The following is a 21,504-nucleotide window of genomic DNA, read 5'->3' as shown; positions in this document are numbered from 1 at the left end:
ATAATGCTGGCAAGATGCTTAGCAAGCTTATTAACTTTCTCTTGTTTGGCGCTTAAATCCTCCAACGCTTGCTGTTGCACAAGAAAGTACGCATCTGAATTCTGCAGGGACTTCCTCAGTCCTTTGGCTTCTTGCCGCAGCACAGCTGACTGATGCCTTTCAGCTTGTAGCTGAGACTGAAGAAGCCGAAGTGATTCAGGCAGCGAGTTCGAAGAGCTTGTGCCAGCGGTACTGGCCAGTAACTCAAACACTACATCAACGCAGGACTGTGGGGTTTTCTCACTGTCTACAAGATCGTTTTTATCACCTTTCTTAGAGACTAACAGGGTTGTCTCACTATCTTGAACCTTATCTGCATTACTTTCTCTACCATTGCATAGTGGGGTGCTCTTCTCCAATATTCTGTTTGCATACTACAAGAGAAACAAGCAGACACATCACATGTTTTGCTTGTAGTATACGAAACTCATTTTGGTAAACCGGTTCAGTAGTAAGGTGGACAGGATAACAACATGAAACAAATGTATATCTATGTACTATAGTCACTGTATTGTCCATATCATTCTAGTTTATGTTCCCTAATCAAGATAGAGACACAGTTCAACTCATATATTTTTAAGACACAGCAGCATAGACGGAATATAAGTGTGAGAAGCTACACAGCATTGGCAGCACTTGTAATGTGCATCACATGAGAACATAACTGTTTATGCAACTTAAACTGAAATCAACATAGAGCAAGAAGTTAGAACAGCAATCCAGTTAAAGAAATAGGTTTAAAAACTACCTGTTGCGCCATTGGAGTTTCAATTGGATCCTTCAAATTCGAAAGTAGTTGGTATGAGTAAATACAGTGATGCAACAGCAAAGGAGTATGGACCATAGCTACGGAATCTGACCTGAGAACAGTTGCTCTTCTGCTTTAAACCTGGAGTTTGGGTTAGCTGTGGTGGTCTTCGTGCTTTGGGCACTGCAGTAGCTTTACAAACTGCTCGTGTGGGGGTACTCTGTGGTGGACATGGTGCTTTGTCAACTATAAGTGGGTTACTATCCGCTGGGGTTGCGGTTAGATGGGTTGTAGCTGGTTCTCTGCCCAACGGTGTAAGTGTGCAATCTGGAAGAGTCTCGATTATGTGTGGTGGGGCTAGTTTGTGGGCCAGTACAACCATGGTTCTATCTGCATCAACGGGTAGCACTGTCTTTTGTGAAGAACGGGTTTTTGCTCCCTTAGATACTGCCATCACCCCCTCCAATTCAAATGGCTGATAAACAAGAAAAGAAATTGAACGTACAGACATTGTATGATAGACAGATGTGGTAATTCACATGTATGTTGTCTAACCAAACAGGACAGCATGACACAATTTCACATATATGATGCCTAACTAAACAGGATAGCATGACACAGTTTCAGATATATGATGGATAACTTAACAGGATATAATGGCATAAATCATCATATGATGAGTACCTAAACAGGATGACATGACAAAACTATATGATGTTTTTCTAAAATAGGTTGGGATGAAATAATTCACATACATGATACAATTCACATATACGATGACTGGCTAAACAGGATGGCATTGCATGATTCATGTATATGATGCCTGGCTAAATAAGATGGCATTGCATAATTCCCATATACTCCCTCCATTCCTAAATAATTGTCTTTTTAGAGATTTCAAATGGACTACCACAAACAGATGTATAAAGACATATTTTAGAGTGTAGATTCACTCATTTTCTTCCGTATGTAGTCACTTGTTGAAATCTCTAAAAAGACAAATATTTAGGAATGGTGGGAGTATGATATAGAAACCAAACAGGTGGCATTCACACAAAGCAAATCTAAACTAAGCTGATGACATATAAGATGTATAATGTAAGCAATGCAAGGCGCCATATGCATGATATGACCAACATCAGCATGCCAGGTTAGAGCAAGCACCTCAGGTGGTAAACAGGCGTGGTCGGCTCCTTCTGAATCTCCGTCTAAACATTTATCTTCCTCTAGAATACAATCTGGAAATGCAGGAGGGGGGCACTTCGCCCACCATGGAGCGGCGTCTGCATGGCATTATATTCGCACGCAACGGTCTTCTCTTTTTCTCTACATGTTCAGTACGATTGTGTACAATATCTGACATGCATAATAAAAAAATAGTTAGATTTTGTAAGGCCTAAGGGGTGCATGCAAAAATCAAGACTGATGGTAGCAAACGAGTGGATGGATCCAAAACTAATGATACCAGGTAGATTATAGCTTCAGTTTAAAAAGATAGACAATGGATCATCTATTGTTTGTTGCCCACCCAACATGAACCACATAGAAGACCCCAGATGAACCAGATAGTAGACAGATACTATTCGTTGCTGGCTCGATATGAGACCCATGGGCAATTCAAAACTCAAGATTGGACGATAAAGTAGCAGGTAATAATAACTGATGTATAACGTAAGCAAATACGAAAGACTGCGACCTCTCTTCCGGAACTGTGTAGTCCTCAGGTTCATCTGCTTAGTCGGTGATGGTCATGCGGTTGGCGTGGCTGCCGGCAACGGGGAAGATGATCTGAGGCAGCGAAAGGATGTCTGCAGGGGGGATCTCTGCTGCAGTGAACGCTTCTGTCGATGGTGCACCTCAGGTGGGGTGGATGACGACACGGCAGGAGCAGGACATAACACACAGAGTTTTCTTTGACGCCTATCTGAAAATGAAGTAAATTTGTAAGGCTCCTTAGAATTGGAGGATTCTATAAACGCAGGGACAGGAAAAACACAGGAATAGGATAGGAATGCACATGCAAAACAGAGCATTTGGAAACATAGGATTTCAGTCAACCTATGTGTTTGGCTCACATGAATTGGAAGAACAAAGGAATGGAGAAACAAAGTGATGCGACGAGTGTACAACCTCTTTGGCATAGCCTTGTGGACCTCAGCATCATTGGGTTGGACGTGGAGGATGGTGATGATGCTGGTGTGACTGTCGGAGGCGGGGAAGAAGATCCGAGGCCTCTGGAAACGGTGCCGAGGGTACTGCTCCGCTGTGATGGACGGTTCTGTCGTTGGAGCAGCTCCGCTAAGGTGTACGGCGACGAGGCTGAAGCATGACAAGACAGACAATGTTAATCTGAAGTGGGACCCTAATATCATCTGCAATAGATGATGTAAAATACATCACCAAAAAGTGCTAGATGTAAAACGCATCAGCCGCGCCACGGCCGCTCCGACAGATGTTGTAAGTACTGTTCACTCTGAACTTAACTAAAGAAAATGAACTTCACAGTCAAAACTGAATTTTACTGTCGAAACTGATTGAACTAGTAACAGAGCATTGCAATAGATGTTTAGGGCGTTCGAGCACTAGTAGAAGAGAAGCAGTGATCTAAATCAGCAGATGCTCGAGCAGGGAATGCACTAGCAGAGAGCAAGTCGTGCAGTAGCACCGCGAGCGAGTGCTAAAGCAGCAACTCCTGTAGCTGCCGGAGGTCACGCAGCAGCAGTGCAAGTGAGAGCAAGAGCAGAGCAGCGGCACGAATGAAAGCAGGACAGTGCAGCAGCATGACTGACAGCAAGAACAGAGCCACAGCGCGAGCGAGAGCCGGAGCAGCTGCAGCTAGTGTCGTTGTGGAAGTCACCGCCGAGGAAGCAATGACATGGGGGAGAGATGTCGTGGATGATGTGGCCGGCGACGGCGCCGTCGATGGAGACATGCCATGTCTGCTCGGTATCGAGCACCGGCAGCCCCGTGAGATCGAATAAAAGATTAAATGCAGCGGTGAGTGCAGAACCTCCTTGGTTGCGCCGAGTTGGCCTCGGCTTCATCGGAGGAATTGGTGAGGGTGTTGCGGTTCTGGTGGGGCAGGTCAAGACGGAGCTGTGGGGATTGAGGTGGCGCGATAGACGAGCGAACGTCGAGGCAGCTCCTTGGAGGTGGAGGACGGGGTGGCTGATCCGGCGGGACGACGAGATCGACAACGAATCCTCGTCCGGTGCGGTGGATGAGGGACGGCGAGCTGTTGCGGTGGACGACGTAGTCGGGGAAGAGTCTCCGGCTGGGCAACGGTCGGGAGGCCGATGGAGGAGCATGGGGTTTCACGGGTTTTGGCGGCCTCGGTGTACGAATGGGGGTGCGAAGGGGGAGGGGGGTGCCAAGCTTAGGGACGCGCTTGTCCGAAATGTAGGGTAAGTTACTAGCGTACCCCCACCGGTTTTGACACCGCGATGTGGAGCTTCATTTCCGGCTGAGGGGTAGAAGGGGGATTTCGCGTGTCTAGGCTGCGGGAGCGATTTCGGATGAGGAGGGAGTTCTCGCGTGCGTCCAAATTTCGGGATAACAAGGCGCGACGCCGGTTGAAGAAGCGGGAGTTTCAAAGCAGGTGAGACAAAAGATACTCGAGCTTGAAAATTTCGGGATAACAAGGTGCGGATTCCTTGTTTGGCAGAACAAACTTAATGTGTAAAAAAACAATTCATACAAGACACAAGAGAGTCATGTCCCCTTTTACTATATTGCTATAGATGCCATTGAAAAAACTACAAGAAAAATGTAAAAAAATCAGGAGAACAAGATTACCCTGCACAGTACCAAATCGATTCGCACTTCCCTCAACAAGAACAAAAAACAAATCAATTCCCACCAAAGAAAGAGTAATGTCCCTTTTTATATGATTACAGATGCCATGATCTCGAATTTCAATTTTTGAATCCACGTTATGTTGAATTCGAATATATAGTTAGGTGACCTTGCGGTTTATAATTGATGTAGTCGTACATTTTGATCTTCCATCATATATGAACTTTTTACTCCACCATGTGATCATATATATTGTCATCTACCATATGGACTAAATTTGAATCAATTTTCCTTATTTGAATACGATTGTTGTCAAGTTATACAATAATTTAAATATTATCTTGATAACAAAAACATACATATAGCAGTAATCATATTTCACTATGAACTACATGTACCATACGCTCTCCAATTCAAATATTTGTATCCATTTTATGTTGAATTCAAATCATAGTACATTATTGGTCTAGGTAGCGAGATGTTTGGGATAATCTAAACCCTGTTTTCATATGTATAATTTTGGCTGAATTGGGACAAGTTTTCGTATAAGCCTCTTGCAAAACCGGAGATTCTCTCAACAAGCCTTGTGGTTCCGAGAGGGAACGTGTCACCTTTGTGTGCGAAACGATATACGCTGCCTCCCCCCTGATTTTATTTACAGAGGCAACATAGAACTATATGAGTGCCCTGTTAAATTTTGGAATTATTTCGGGTTCATTTGGCCTTTTTATACATTAATTGAGTTTCTGGACTTTTAATGTGCATAATCTAACATGTTGTGGTAAAAAATTGGGCCGATTTGGAAGCTCATGGTTCTAAGAGGGAACGTGCCACCTTTGAGTGTGAAACGATATACGCTGCCCCCCCCCTTTGAGTTTCTTAACAAAGGCAACATAGAACTACATTAGTGCCTTGTTAAGTTTTGGAATTATTCCGGGTTCGTTTGTCGTTTTTTATACATTACTTGAGTTTCTGGTCATTTAATGTGCATAAGTCAAATTTTAACTACAAGCACATGCTCTCGTGCACCAAAGTTGGTTGAAAATCACATTTGTGTCCTCGGGTGAATTTTCTAGGTCCCATGCAAGAAATGAGAATGAAATTCAAACATCTGGGCATCGTGGCTCGGCCGAGAACATTGAGAAACTTGGTTTTAAAATTCTTGTAAATCCAAAACACGTCTAAAAAATCATGAAACTTGGCATGGATGTCATGTCATGGTACTACCATGTTGTGGTAAAAAAATTGGCCGAATAGAAACAGATTTTGGTATAAGCTTCTTGCAAACCCAAGCTTCTCTCAAGAAGGCTCGTGGTTCTGAGAGGGAACGTGCCACCTTTGAGTGTGAAACGATATACGTTGTCCCCCTTGAGTTTATTTACAAAGGCAACATAGAACTACATGAGTGCCCTGTTAAATTTTGGAATTATTCCGGCTTCGTTTGGCCTTATTTACACATTAATTGAGTTTTTGGTCATTTAATGTGCATAATTCAAATTTGAACTACAAGCACATGCTCCCATGCACCAAAGTTGGTTGAAAAATCACATTTGTGTCCTCGGGTGAATTTCTAGGTCCCATGCAGAAAATGAGAATCAAATTCAAACATCTGGGCATCGTGGCTCGGTCGAGAACATTGAGAAACTTGGTTTTAAAATCATGAAACTTGGCATGGTGTCATGTGATGGTAGTATCATGCCCTGGTAAAAAAATTGGCCGAATAGGAACAAATTTTGGTATAAGCTTCTTGCAAATCGGAGCTTCTCTCAAGAAGGCTCGTGGTTCTGGGAGGGAACGTGTCACCTTTGTGTGCATAATTCAAATTTGAAATACAAGCACATGTTCCAGTGCACCAAAGTTGGTTGAAAAATCACATGTGTGTCCTCGGGTGAATTTCTAGGTTACATGCAAGAAATGGGAATGAAATTCAAAATTCTGGGCGTCGTGGCTGGGTTGGAAACATTGAGAAACTTAGTTTTTTAATTCCTATAAATCCAAAACACGCATGAAAATAATGAAACTTGTCTTGGTGCCATGACATGGAACCAACATGTTGTGGTAAATTTGCAGTCCGATTTGCGAAGGCGCACACATTAACAATCAACAAAGTCATTTTGGAACAAGTGCTGTCACGTTACAATCGGAAACACAAGTATTGGTGAAACCGTGGGCGTTCTACTTATTAGGACCATTTACGTGCCGCCACGCGTCCCCATTTTTTATTAGCTAGGAGGCGCCGCGCCGTGCAGGGTAGCTATTTGAGTAGTATGAGAGGCGTGCGATCAGACCCCTGCGCATGCTTATCGGGAGGAGAGCCCTTTGACCTCCATCTGCCGTCCACCTCTCTCCCAAGGTCTCCATTAATGGCGCCTGAGCATCTGCTTAATGGCGTGGCTATGTCTCACTCAACTGAGATTTAAGAGAGAAAAAAGAAAATCTGAAAGCACGGATCTTGATGTAAGATCCGACAGACCTATATAGCATCTACTGAGACTTATAGCAAGACTGATGAATATATAAGGACGATTAATTTTTTTCATCAAAGAAGGGCTTGTCCCTTCCGATTTTCATTACTGAAAACCACAACAATTCACAAGAAGTTCAGCACAACTCCAGCCTAACACGAAGGACTAAAAGCTACCAGATTGAAATCGCAACATCCCAAGAGGCCAACAAAGGCCAAACATCCGCGCTAGAACCCAACATTACAACCGATGACACAATCCACCGATTATTACATCCAAAGAAACCAGGAAACTGAAGGAAGCTCGGCAGCAACTAGAAGAACAGCAACGCCAGGGTTGCCACAGCAAGAGTTTTCTTCATCCCAGCCTCGCAACATTGATCTTCCACAGAAAGATAAGGACGATTAATTGTCTTACATAATTAGAAAGATAATTAAAAAAGCCACATGCGACTACACCCGAAATACACAAGGGCAAAAGAAGAAGGAAGACAGAGATCTGGCTCGTTGATCTCTACTTTCTTGATGTGTTGCTGCAGGCCGCGGGAACTAGTCTCCGCGGTGAGCAGCGGTGAGCTCTTTTGTGTCCTCAAAACGCTGCTTGAGAACATCCACGGATTCCTCCACCAGCCTTTTGCGCTCGTTGCGGAGCATGTCATTCTTGTCCAAAAGTTTCTTGACGATGACGCTGGTCCTCTTCAACAAGGCACTGGTCTCCTCCTGCTGGTCTGCACTTCGGACGATCTTCTCCCTCAGCAGGTCGCGCTCGGCCTGGAGCCTCTCATTGCCCTCCCTTAGTGCGCCGATAGCCTGTTCAAACGAGGCTTTCATGTTGTCCTGCAACCTCGCAAAACGGGAGATCTGATCCATCTGGCCATGGACGATCGCATGCATGCGCCTGTAACAGTCGTCGCCTGCACGCGAGAAATTTTCCCAGGCCGCCGCCGTGCGGCGGGACATCTCTGCGGCATTCGTGGCACGATGGGACATCTCTGCTGCTTCCGCGGCGCGGCCGGACCAGTCTGCTGCATCGATGGCGCAGCGGGACCTCCATGCTGCTTCAGCGGCGCGGTGGGACCTCTGTGCTGCTACTTCCGCGCGGCGGGACATGTCGGCTGCTCTCGCAACGAGGCGGGACATCTCTCGTGCTTCCGCTTCCATGCTCGCCTCTCCCTGGTGGCAATCTCTCGACCCAGAACTCACGCTGGCCATGGCAGACGCAAGGGAAGGATGCTGAATGGCTTGTTTGTTTTTGTGGATGAGGAGTTGAGGAGGAATGCGCAGTCATCTTGGCATACTAGTATTTATAACCGAGTACTAATACGCTCCTAAGTGGGAAACCATTTAGGTTGTGATCACTGTGAACAGGTTTGCAATTCAATATAGCGTGGAGTAATTTGGAATGTGACGAGACGCAAGCTCAAAATTTATTGATGGTTCAAGTTTCGAAGTGCGGCACTATTCCCGGATGTAGTACTTATTTTTCTACTCTCTCCTTTCCGGTTTTATAGGGCTTATCTCAAAATTTTAGTTTTTCCATTTTATAAGGCTCAATTTTGTTGTTCCCCAACACATGTTCAGATTCCAAGGTGCATTAAATCATTGCATGCAAGTATTAAGAGAAAATTGACTAATGCATGTACTTTATGCATGCATGCATTGCAATTAATGCATTGATAAACATAATTTTTTATCGCCACCAAAACCCACCATTTCTTAAGCTAAAGTAGACCAAGGTAATCCCTATATTAGCATATTACTAAGATAAACAGACGGCACTGTAGAAACATTTAGGACGTGAGCTTGTCAATCTGAATGTGGAGGGACACAAGGTTAGCCCCGGCCAGCAGCTTGGGCGAAACTGTCAAGAAGGTCTGCTCCTCCACGTCGACGTCGTCGGGATCCTTGCTGCTTGTCACCTCCATTTCCACCTTGACGGTGTCGGTCGTGCCTTTGGGCTCCCCCGGCGGGCCGTTCGCCCACAGCTTGGCCACGTAGTGCGGCAGTGGGGACGCCTCTGCTCTGATGCAGACGACCGACACGACGATAGGCGCGCCGATGTCGAGCATGCTGCCGACCAAGAAAAACGCGTGGCGGTCCTCCTCCGCGAACAGCAAGAGTCGTGGCTCTAACAGTGGAACTTGCAGCTGGAGCACCTTGCCGTACGGGATCCTGTGCACGGGTATGGGATGCACGGTGCTGATGTGGTGGTAGAGCGCCGGCGGCGGGCCTTCGTAGCCGCAGACGGGCACGGGGCATTTGCAGGGCGCGAGCGGACACACGCTCTGGTGATCGGCGAGCTTGTGGTAAGTGACGTAGAGCCCACAGCCTTCGTGCGGGCACTCCACCCTCACCGAGGAAAGGACGGAGTCCACCACCGTGTTCCGCACGTCGAAGCCACCGCCGCGCTCGCACTTCTGGCACTGCCGCTGGTTCCCGGGGCGCTCGACGCGGTAGTCCGCGCAGGCCAGGTGCCCTCCCTTGCACTGCAGAAATCAATCGAACAGCACATCAATCAAGAAACCTGCACCTTGCTCAATCAGCCGAATGGACGAGGTGTATTCGAACCTCATACACTGAAGGTGTCAAGGGGCGGAGGCACAAGGGGCAGTGGAGCACGGTGAGGTCCATCGAGACCTTAGAGAGCTCCATCATCGGGTCTTGTTCGGTCTGCATGAACTCGCCCTCCTCGTGCACAACCATCTCTCGACTTGGGCCGGGGTATTACAAATCTTTACCGTCACATATTTTATACTACTTCAAGGTGCATTAAATCAACACATGCAAGTATCAAAAGGAGAGTCACGGCATGCATGCATGCGTTGTAATTAATGCATCGATAAACGCAAATTATTGAAATATATCGAGTGCAGTGCTTTGATGTGTCGCGTCAACTCGTATATCAACGAGAAGTTTGATTATCCTCTCCCTCGCCGACTTAACTGCACCTGCCTTTGGTTGTATGACAGGTTGGCCACACACTTGTCGGGCCCACATGTCATACACGCAAAGGCAGGAGCGTCCCTCCCTCGCCCATGAGCGTGGTGGCTGGCAAGACTAGGAGAAGCTTTCGCTACACGCTCTCCCTCCCGCACGCGGTGGACATGCAGCAGTTCAATCGGTGTTAGATGGCCAGAACTATACTGTAGTACTCCTCCAGTGCAGTAGTACTCCATCATTGTTCGACTTCCCGAAGAGGCGAAGAGCCAAGCGCAGCCCGGACGCTCGTGTGGCAGTTTCATGTGTAGAGTAGTCTAGGATAGCATGTACCATGCCTGTAAGCTTAAAATCGTTGGGGTCGGCTCCATGCTATGTGGTCGTCTCGAAGTTTTTAAAAAAAATTAAAATAGTCTTCTGGCCCTACATGATACCCTAGTGATTGTAGTTTGCACGCTCATCTGGTCAAGACAGGAATATATATTTTAATTTGTGTTTTTCTTCGAAAGGGGGGACTCCCCGGCCTCTGCATCAGAACGATGCATACGGCCACGTATATTTTAATTTGTGGTGGGTAAATGTTAGAGGTTGCAGCAAATATATTGTACACTGTGGGTCTTTCAGCCAAGTTTAGAGGCAAGCATGTGGGGCCAGTGCTATGGTGTGTCGCGTCAACTCGTACAACGAGGAGAAGCTTCATTTTACTACACGCCTTCTCCCTCACCCATGCGCGCGGTTGCTCGCAAATGAGGACAGGCTTTTACTTAGTAGTACTTCTACAACAAGCTATCCATCCCGCTCGCGGTGGACGGACATGCAGCAGTGGATTCGACACTGTAGAAGCAGTAGTAGTAACATCATTGTTCGTCTTCTCGAAGAGGCGAAGAGCCAAGCGCAAACCGAACGTTGCAGTTGCGAACATTGGATGAGACAAAATTGCTATGTGAGCCCACTATTGTACTAGTACGTACAACTACTTGCTATGTGAGCCCACTATTGTACTAGTACGTACAACTACTTGCTAGTATAGCCCTGTAAACCAGAAAGGAGTATTTGCCCTTCTAGAGATTTCAACAAGTGACTAGACTACACCGAGATGGAGTACATATGGAGCAAAATGAGTGAATCTGCACCGTAAATAAATACTCGTACGTACTAGTTCTACGTTTTCCTCTCCGAGGTGCACAATATTGAGTATACTGACTAGTCTCTTTTTGACACGCATTTACGTTTTTTACACAGTACAGACGCAAACGCTCATATACACGCGCATACAGTCACCCCTATGAACACACACACGCATGGCACTATCATCTTGAAATTTACGAAGTCACCATAGGCACCTCATCGTCGACGGGTCCATAGGTGCTTCAATGCCAAGGAGGGAGAGGGTAGCGGTTCCCGAGACGTTGAACGGTCAATGATGCATCCTCAATTACATGCAGAGGGAATTAATTGGAGAAGCAGAATAGAGCCAGCACGATGTGATGCAACAGAGTTTGGACTCTCATATAATAAAGGCGCCCCACCACTCCAATCCATCGACTCCCAAGTCTCTGCCCAACACTGCTCACTCCAATCCAAGACCAAGTGACCAGAAGCCACAAGCACCTATGGAGGCGATGGACAACAGCGGCAGTCGGCTGTGCCAAATCATCCAAGGTGCCGGCCTGCGGCCCCGCACCATGTATCATTTCCAGATGGTGCTGGCGACCGCAGGCATCGTAGCCCTCGCCGACGCCAGCTTCGCCTCTCGCATGGATGACATGATGGTCAACTCCATCCGCAAGTTCACCGCCGTCAAGAAGCGCGCGGACGACCTTGCCGTACTGCTCCAGCCCGCGCGCCCAGGCTCCTCATTGCCTGCCACCCTCATCGGCCTCCATGGTGACGAACTCTTTCAAGCCCTGGTGGCCCTGCAGGTGCCGGAGGTCGCGACAAAGAATGTGCACCTCGAGGCCACGCTCGCCGCATAGCGCCTTGCCATGCAAGAAACCGTTGACCTGCACATCCACGTCTATGAGGAAATCGTCTACATAGGCCACTACAAGGCAAGCGAGGATAGAAAGACGTTGGCCTTCTTCCAGCGGCTGGAATCTTTGGACGCCATTGTTCAGAAGCACGTCAACCTGGCCACGAAAGTCGCTGCTACTTAGGCGCCGTTCAGTGGGCCGGCGCCCTGAGTCGAGGAGGTGGACATCGTCGATGGATGCATCTCTTCTTCTTGCCTCCTGTAACCAGCACTGCATCGCCTCGTGGCCTTAATGTTTTATTAGTAGTATAGTACTCCCTTCGTTCCCAAATATAAGTCTTTCTAAAGATTCCAGCAAGTGACTACTACATACGGAGCAAAATGAGTGAATCTACACACTAAACTATGTCTACATACATCTGTATGCTATATTCCATTTGAAATAGTATCTAAAAAGGCTTATATTTATGAACGGAGGGAGCATATGGCATTTTTATTCCAGTCATAACGTTTTCACTGTGAGGTGGGGCCGCAGTTGAGCAAACCCACCCTGCCCACCGGGCGTCGGCCGAGTTTAGAATTAGAAGAGAGAAACGAGGGAGGAGAGCTAGCTAAAGCACGGACGCTGTTGTCAGATGGGACTCGTATTTATAGAATAGGAGTACTGAGCACTCGTGCCTCTTTTTTTTCTTTTTTGAGGGAAAAGTTAGTCGTATGTCTACTACCACTAGTTGGGTGTGTGCGACCTATAGCTGTCATCACTTTAGGTCTCCTTTTCGAACCGTGGCTACGCTTCACAGTACATATTATTTCACGCATTTATCCTCCTATATGTACTCCTAGGCTATTTCCACGTGCTCCCATTCACCAACATGTGGGACATAGAGCATCTGGGTCGTAGTGCATGCACGACTTGGAGCATATGCCGGGGTACTTTACATTTCAGATCTCACGAATTTCATGCAAACCCCCCGCAGAAGAATAAATAAATGAATGAATTACTACATGAAACTGGATTATTTTCGTGGAAACCGGAGCACGTTCATTAAATTTTGGACATAACACGTTTATAAAAAATGACCGGACCGAAACCAGTCTAAGGGCCTCTTTGATTTTTCAGGCAAAAAAAAGGCCTCTTTGATTCGCAGGATACTGAAAACACAGGAATGGGGAAAGTATGATGGTGATGAACCGAGACAAGGAGAACTCTAACTCAGTTAGAGGTTAGAGTTAGATTCTAACCCTGAACTAACTCTAAACCAAAGAGGTGTATGGATGGCAGGGTTAGATTGACAATAAATGCTCTATCTCAGTCATTTGACTACTTTGGACCCTATTTCCTGCCGGATTTGGAGGGTGCTTGGATACGTTTTAGTTCTGTGACTAAAAGTAGTGAGACTAAAACTTGCTAGCCTCACCCATGCTTGGATCCAAATACTAAAGAGACTAAAATCAAGTTAATGATCATTTATTATCCTCGAAACCCTCCAATCTAGAACTCGCCTTTGTTAAAGGAGAGGAGTTAAATGAGGAGAGAGATGGCTAATCCACATTTTAGTAGGGGTACCCCTGACTAAAAAAATTTAGTCTCAAGACTAGTTTTAGCCCCTCTTTAGTCAAGGGTGCTTGGAACTTTTAGCCTCTTAAAGAGACTATTTTTAGTCAGAATAAAATAAGTCCCTTGGATCCAAGCACCCTCTTGGTGTGGCCGGCTCTTCTGTGGCCTCCTCCCGCTCACAATTGACATAAACGAACCATCTATACAAATCAAGCATGCAAAACATGATAATTTTTACTTTTTCCATACAAATGAGATATCCCACTTAAACATACAAGTCGTCAATCAAGCTTCACAAAATAAAAAAAAACACTTCATGAAATAAAGAATGAGCTAACTCATCACGGAAGTCATTCACGATAGGGAGGGAGCCCGGAGCCCCTCACGCACCGAGGGAGGAGCTCTCCATTGTAGCTCTGGAGGAAGGCTCTATAGAGCCCAAGCCCCGGGAACCCCTCCGACGTCGGCCCTTGCGAGTTGAGGTCGACACCGACATGGGTAGCGGGGCCGCTTGCCGCCGACTGGGAACTTAATCTTTGGGCCTCTAGAAATAATGCAAGCCTGTAACTAAAATACCTAGAAAGGTGAACTGCATCTTTGGGCCTCTAGAAATAATGCAAGCCTGAAACTGAAAGACCTAGAAAGGTGAACTGAATCTTTGGGCCTCTAGAAATAATGCAAGCCTGAAATTGAAATACCTAGAAAGGTGAACTAAATCTTTGGGCCTCTAGAAATAATGCAAGCCTGAAATTGAAATACATAGAAAGGTGACCTGAATCTTTGGGCCTCTAGAAAGATTTATTACCTCCTCAAGCAGCATCAAACAATTCCATGCGTGCACCACAAATCTATACCATGTTTGATCAGGATCTACTTTTCCAAATCAGAATTAGCGCTAGAGCAAGCAAGATCACTAATATGGCCGTGAGACAGAGAAGGAATGAACAAACTCACCCCTCTCGCGACCTCCCTGGTAGATGCGCCGCCGCCGCGCACGAAAGAGGGAGAAAAACGACTGGTGAAGGGGGAGCGAGGCGACCTTCGAAGGCCGGAGGGAGAGGGCGGCCGGAGTAGGGCGCCGGAGGCCGGAAGGAGAGGGCGGCCGGAGGAGAGAGAGGGCGAGCGACCCTATGGGGAACAGAGAGGAGTCGTGTGATAGGTGGGGGGAGCGATCTGGTGCGGGCAGGGGATATTTTTTTAGTTCTCTTCTAGTGGGCCCGAGGATAACTAACCCAATTAGAACCTCTCCACCGGGCTAGTTTTTTTAGCTGGGTTAGAGCAAACTAGCTCAAACTAACCCCTCTTGTTTCGATAATTTGAGGCTATTTCAACCAAACTAGCTCTAACTCAGGGATCCAAACAAAGAGGAGTGTTACTGTACTTGCTACAGTGTGGACCATAGCACATTGTTTTTTATGACCATATCACCACATTGTTTTCTACTGCTGGTTCACTGGCCTACCGTGGTTTGCACTGCTGGTTTACTGGGCTGCGTGGTTCGCACTCCTCCGACCTGAGTAGTACTCCCTCCGTTCCTAAATATAAGTCTTCATAGATATTTAACTGTGGACCACATACGGATGTATATAGATGCATTTTATGTGTAGATTCACTCATTTTTCTCCGTATGTGGTCCATAGTGAAATCTCTCCAAAGACTTATATTTAGGAATGGAGGGAGTAGTATAGTACTAGTATATACCGCATCATTCTTTGCTCCTTCTTACTACTCCGACATGTGGGAGAGCCAGCATCCGGGTCGACGTGTCATGCACCAGATTAGAGCGCGGAACGGAAGGGGGGCATCACCTCGGTCCGAGCACCAGTAACTCATGACTATAGTGAGTGGTCATATCACAAGTCTTTCCAGCAGTAACGTGCCATCAAATTGCACAGCCCCACTCGCTCACCCTCCTCGCCTCTCTGTCAAACCGCCTACCCAAAAACTGCCGCGTGTACTGCCTGGGAAAAGCCCCACCCTCAACTTTTAACTACGCGAAAATAGTTCGAGCTTGTTCGTTCTATATAAATACAGTAAGTACTGTATGTTTATTCACCCGTGGGGTTGTTCAATGAATGGAGGGGCGGGGAGCACAAGTGAAAACTATTGTAGTACTACTAATAGTAGTAAGTAGGAGTCGTACAGTAGTCACCTTAAATAGAGAGTTTCTTTTCTTTAATGCCACGTACACAAATTGAAACGCTTGTTGTGGAGAGAAAAAAGATAATCACTCCACTATATATGGACGCAGGGGCCTGAGTGCTTGCTTTAATAGGGTTGATCTCTTCATTCTCTCATCCTCTCCAGATATAAACAAGACAGCGGTAGCAACATTTTCTCTCTGCTCACCGCTAGTCACAGATCCGACCGGATCCCTTCGGCCGGTGTGTGTAGAGGACTAAAAGGTGCATCGTTCATGTGGTCATCGCCACCGAGGGAGGAAACCCACAGCTGTCGGAGGGGCCCGATCCTCTACCCGTGCCGTTCTCTCCGACACGGCGCCGGCTCGGGAGGTCCTCCGACCCTTATTCCTCCCTGCCGTATTGTCCGCAGATCCGACCTGCCGCCGCTGACATCCTGGCGACCCTCAGGTATAAGTTCTTCGAAAGCGGCCTTGCTCTACTGCCCCAGCTCCCCATGAGTCTGCATGTGCATCTTTTTCTACTCCCATCAGCTCTTCCAAAGCCACCTAAATTTTTAGTATTATTAGAGGTAAAGCTACTTCATGCATTCGAATCTAGGGCTTTGTTCAAACAACGAAGAAAGGGGGAAAGTTGTAGCATGAACCTAGGACTTGATTCAAAGAGGAAATAATATGGTGAAAGTAGTAGAGACCGGATACCCAACCGGTCTCTTGGCTGAAAAGGGAAATAATCGAAAAACGCAGTACAAACTGGATAAGGAACAGATCTATTATTGGTTGAAAAAAGGATAGAAAGTGGCGGCTGGTGGACAAGTCAATAGAGTATGTCCAGGATTAGATTTACTGCCATCACATAGTAAAAGGTCTCCAGGATTAGATTTGCTGCCCTCACATAGTAAAAGGTCTCAGGATTAGATTTGTTGCCCTCACATAGTAAAAGGTCTCAGGATTAGATTTGCTACCCTCACATAGTAAAAGGTCTCAGGATTAGATTTGCTTCCCTCACATAGTAAAAGGTCTCCAGGATTAGATTTGCTTCCCTCACATAGTAAAAGGTCTCTAGGATTAGATTTGCTGCCCTCACATAGTACAAGGTCTCCAGGATTAGGTTTGCTGCCCTCACATAGCATGAACAAACTCGGCATCACCACTTTATGCCTCCTTGTAGGTAGATTGTGCTGTTGCGTCCACTGTCGCATGTCCTTATACCAACCTTTCGCTGTTATTAATGTAAGGGCGCATGTAAAATGAAGCGATCACACTGTTACCTTAGGGACATGTCTAACCAGTGTTATTGTTAATCTAATGCCTCCAGTGATAAGATGCAATTAAATTGTGTTACAAATGGCACTCCTGCTGTTTTCCCCAATATGATAAGTAAGTTGCTCCTTTACGCTGCTGAGTGTCCTAGTGTCCCCACGGTCCCATGCCCTTAAACCAACTCTTTAGCTGTTGTTGATTTACTGTGTCTGGTAAACAAGCAATGCCACCATTAAAGTAATCCCATATTTGAGGAATCTCATTGTTGATCGTAATGCTTCTGGTAACATGAAGCATTGCTGACGTTTTAAAATTTCTACTGTCCTTGCGTGATTGCCATGAACATAATTAAGATGCTTCTTTTCATTTTGTATATGTTTTGTATATTCTTATTGACCAGCAACTGTTTACTTTCTATCTTTTTGTGCAGATAGGGATATCCATTTCACCTTGTTGCTATTGTGACCTTTTGGTGAACTGCACAAAACACTTTTTTTGGAATGAGTGTCTTGTGCAGTTCAACTAAAATGTCACGTGGGCAACATCTCTCAATTTTGGTGGAACTGCACAAAATGGTGATTGGAGTTTCCAAAATCTCCGTCTAGTTCTGCTGGTAATCTCGCACAACATTTTTTAGCCTTTGCAAGATGAGCCGTCACTGTCACCACAATGGCACTTTATTTTAGTGGAACTGCACAAAAGGATAACAAAATTATAGTTGCACCTTACATGAGCCGGACAACCAACCTTAATGTTCCTCAATTTTAGTGCAACTACTAAAGAAGAACCTGCCAGCTCACGAGAGCAAGTACTTCTTGCTAGCTGAATGATGCAATCTTTGCTTCATTTCAGGTGAACTGCAGAAAAAGGCGCATGAATTGAATCATGGAACTCCAGGCAGGCTTCATCCGAGTGGAGCTGCAGGTTGAGTAAAGGAGGCCACTACTAAAGTGAAACCATGCTCTCCTGGTTTGTGCTATGCAAACAGGAATACTCTACTACAGATGTTGTGACGGTCAAGTGCATTCGCCAAGTTCTTCGATTGTATGACATGGCTAGCGAGGATGGATTTAATCTCGATATTCACTTTATCAAAAGGCTCTAATGGGTTGGTTCTGAATCTTGCAAGCTGGGAATCAGTGAGATGTGTAGGCATCTTTGTTGTATTTATTATTTGAATCTTATTTGTTGGTTCTGAATCTTGCAAGCAGGGAATCAATGAGATGTGTAGGCATCTTTGTTGTACTTATTATTTGGATCTTATTTGTTGGTTCTGAATCTTGCAAGCTGGGAATCAATGAGATGTGTAGGCATCTTTGTTGTACTTATTATTTGGATCTTATTTGTTGGTTCTGAATCTTGCAAGCTGGGAAACACGGCTTGATGATGCAAAGGACAACAACCATAACAAACAGTTCAAACTTGGTAGTATTATCTTTGTGAAAGTGCGACAAATGTGTTGATTGTGTGCGTCCTGAGAATAATAATTCTAATTGTTGCGCATGTTGATCATGTGGCACTGATAGAATGAGTGAATGCATTGCTTGTTTTAAGTATAAATTTCTATTAGAGCTAATTAAATTTAAGTAAACTGACCACTAACTCCTACTATTACAGTACCAATACAGACCCGCTCGTGAACCGACGTGTGGCCGAGGGTGCATCTTCTGTCGGGCGTGCAGTGGACGAGGGAGGGGTAGTAACTGTTGTCGCCTGTACACACTCGGCTTACTGTTGAATCCAGTTCCCCAGGAGCTGAAAAATGAACTGCTGCCGCCGCCTACACACTCGTTCACTCGAAGAGACTCCAATGGCGATCCGAGGGGTGAGCCTGCTTGATATGGACTTCAGCAAGGAGTTCCCCTTTGATTTTGTCATTCAGTCCTATGGCTGCACCAAGTTGAATGTGATGTACACCAACGAAAAGGACTCGGTGAAGCTCTGCCTCGCCTCTGTCCTATGGCTGCACCAGGTTCTGGAGCATTCGCCCATTTCATTGGCAGCGCCAACTGCACCTTCGCTATGGCGGAGAGAAGGAAGAACGCAACGATTCGGCCATCTGGTGCAACAAGCTTGTCGACATCCAGAAGCAATACAAGATCATCAACAACAGGCAGGAGAAGGACTCCGTGGTTGACCTCGCTGAGACCATCATCGACCCCTGATACGCCAACATGAAAGAAGACGACCTGAACACATGGGAGGTACCTCTGAATCTGGCCTACATAACCTACGCGGCCAAGGACGCATACGCATGCTACGACATGTACAGGCAGATCTTGGACATGAGGGCGTGTCTGCTTCCCGTAACCGGCGAGTACACGGACAGCCGTAGCGTCATGATCAAGCGTGCCAGGAAGGTCTAGATGTCGTACTTTATCTGTTTATAAGCACCTTTATCATCTGAGTGTTTAATGCATTAGCCTATGTGTCGTAATTATCTGTTTTGTCCGAAATATTTCTTTTAAGAACCCATTAACCTGATTGCTTTTTTTAGTGGCTATTTGCTTATGTATGTGAACTAGTTCACTTGTCCGTAGAAAAAACTAGTTCACTCGGCTGCCGTGCTTTGAATCTCCTTCCTCCCAACATATTCCCCTCCTCAGGTGGACCCAGCATGTCTCTGAATTTTCTCCCACTTTCTTTTTCGATGTAAACTGAGTTTTCTCCCAGTACTTTCCCCTAGAACCAACTCAACTGTCCCACGTCTAGCCTAAAAAATAATAATACCCCAGGTACTATTAACTCATCAAATTAAAATGATATTTTATTTCGTAAGTTGAAAGTTCTTACAAAATAATAATAATAATTGTTTATATATAACTTGGTAAGTTAACTCCTAGTGATTGCGTACATAAGCTTGCAAAGATTTTACTGACGTGCAATCATGTGTTTATGTTTTTATAACATTTTTCCGTCTAGCCCAACATGATATTTTCACCCAGCCCAGCAAGTCCGCAGATTTCGAGAAAAATGCAAATGGGATTTAAACAGGCTGCATAGATGCTACATCATTGTTTCACCCAGCCCACCAAATGGACTAAAAAACGTTCCCCCCGCTGACAGGTCGGACCCACCAGCTATATCTTCGCACGCAAGGAAGTGCCTCCTTATTACGTGCAAAATAACGATGTCCATCCAACGGCCGTAGTGCTTATTCAACCTCTGGTCTTCTTGCTCCAGCCGCCCAAAGCAGCGCCGGTCGTGCCGCATGCTCCTGCCTCCGGTAGCCGGCTGTGCTGCCGCGGAGGCCTCACCGCCCCCTACTATTCCCACCGCTGGCCAGGCCCTGCGGCGACGGCAGCCTCACACCACAGCCGAACCAGTGAACCCTCGTACTCCTCTCCGCGCGGGCTTCCACTACCGCGTCTTCCCCGGCTCCGCGCCGTCCCCTTCCTAGGCCTCGCCGTCGTCCACCGCCGTGGTGCTCTCCGCGCAGCGTGGTCAACGTGGTCAAGGAACGACTTCCATCGAAAGAGTACTGTACGTGGAGAGGCTGACACCTGGGTCCACGGCCACAGCCTAGTTTTTTTGTGATTTGCCAAGCAAGTCGCTTTGTCAGGCCCGTTGGGCTGTAAATCTTTCAAGACGAGGAGAGCTTTCATTCGGCTGGCCGAGAAAATGGCCCATCAGTAAGGAGAAATGGGTTGTAGATTTTTAAAACACATCAAAACGGCAATTAGTTTCAAATATCTTTTTTTTCATTTCAAGATTTTAAATTACATTAATTTTTATTCATGAAGACTTTTTTTGGATTTTGTATTGATATACATTTATTTTTAAAATCAGTTAGAATGTGAGTCGAAATTTCGGGATCAAAAACAGTTCGGACCGCACCGAAATATGCAAAATTTCATATAATTTTTTAACCATGGCCACCGTGGCCACAATTTGGGCTGTAATGCTAACAAAAAGAATATGGGCTCAAAAAAACCTTAAGAATTAGCAAATGGGCTGAAAATTATTAGAAATAATGGTAGATGGGTTGTATGTTGTTTTCCACAGATTTGAGGCTTTCCTAAAAAAAGGTTGACGCACAAGCAGTGACTGTTGGATGTCCATCCAACGGCCGTCGTGCTTCTTCAATCTCTGCTCTTCCTGCTCCAGCCGCTCAAACAGGCACCGGCAGGACTGCCTGCTCCCTCCTCCCTGCGGCCGGCTCTGCTGCCGCGCAGGCCTCACCGCCCCACCGTACTCCCATCGCTGGCCTAGCCATCCCTCTACTCACCCACACCTGCTGTTATTCTCCGGTGACGGTAGACGAACCAGTAAACCCTCGTACAGTCGTACTCCCCTCCACGTGGGAAACAACTGCCGAGTCTTCCCTGCCTCTGTGTCGTTCCCTTCCTAGGCCTCACTGTCGTCCACCGCCCTGGTGCTCTCGGCGCGGCCTGGTCAACGTGGTCAACGACCGAGATGCATCTGAAGTGGATTGTACGTGGAGAGGCCGACAGCTGGGTCCACGGCCGCACGCAAGGAAATGCCTCCTTATTACGCGTAAAATAATGATTCCTCCACCTGACATCAGGGACCCACCGAAAGGGCCTCTGTATTTCGCGAAAAAAATGTTACCGCCGCTGACAGCTCG

The sequence above is a fragment of the Triticum dicoccoides genome, chromosome 7B, assembly GCF_002162155.2.
Source record: "Triticum dicoccoides isolate Atlit2015 ecotype Zavitan chromosome 7B, WEW_v2.0, whole genome shotgun sequence".
NCBI lineage: Eukaryota > Viridiplantae > Streptophyta > Magnoliopsida > Poales > Poaceae > Triticum > Triticum dicoccoides.
The sequence above is the reverse complement of the archived record's forward strand: the minus strand, read 5'-3'. Positions refer to the sequence as shown.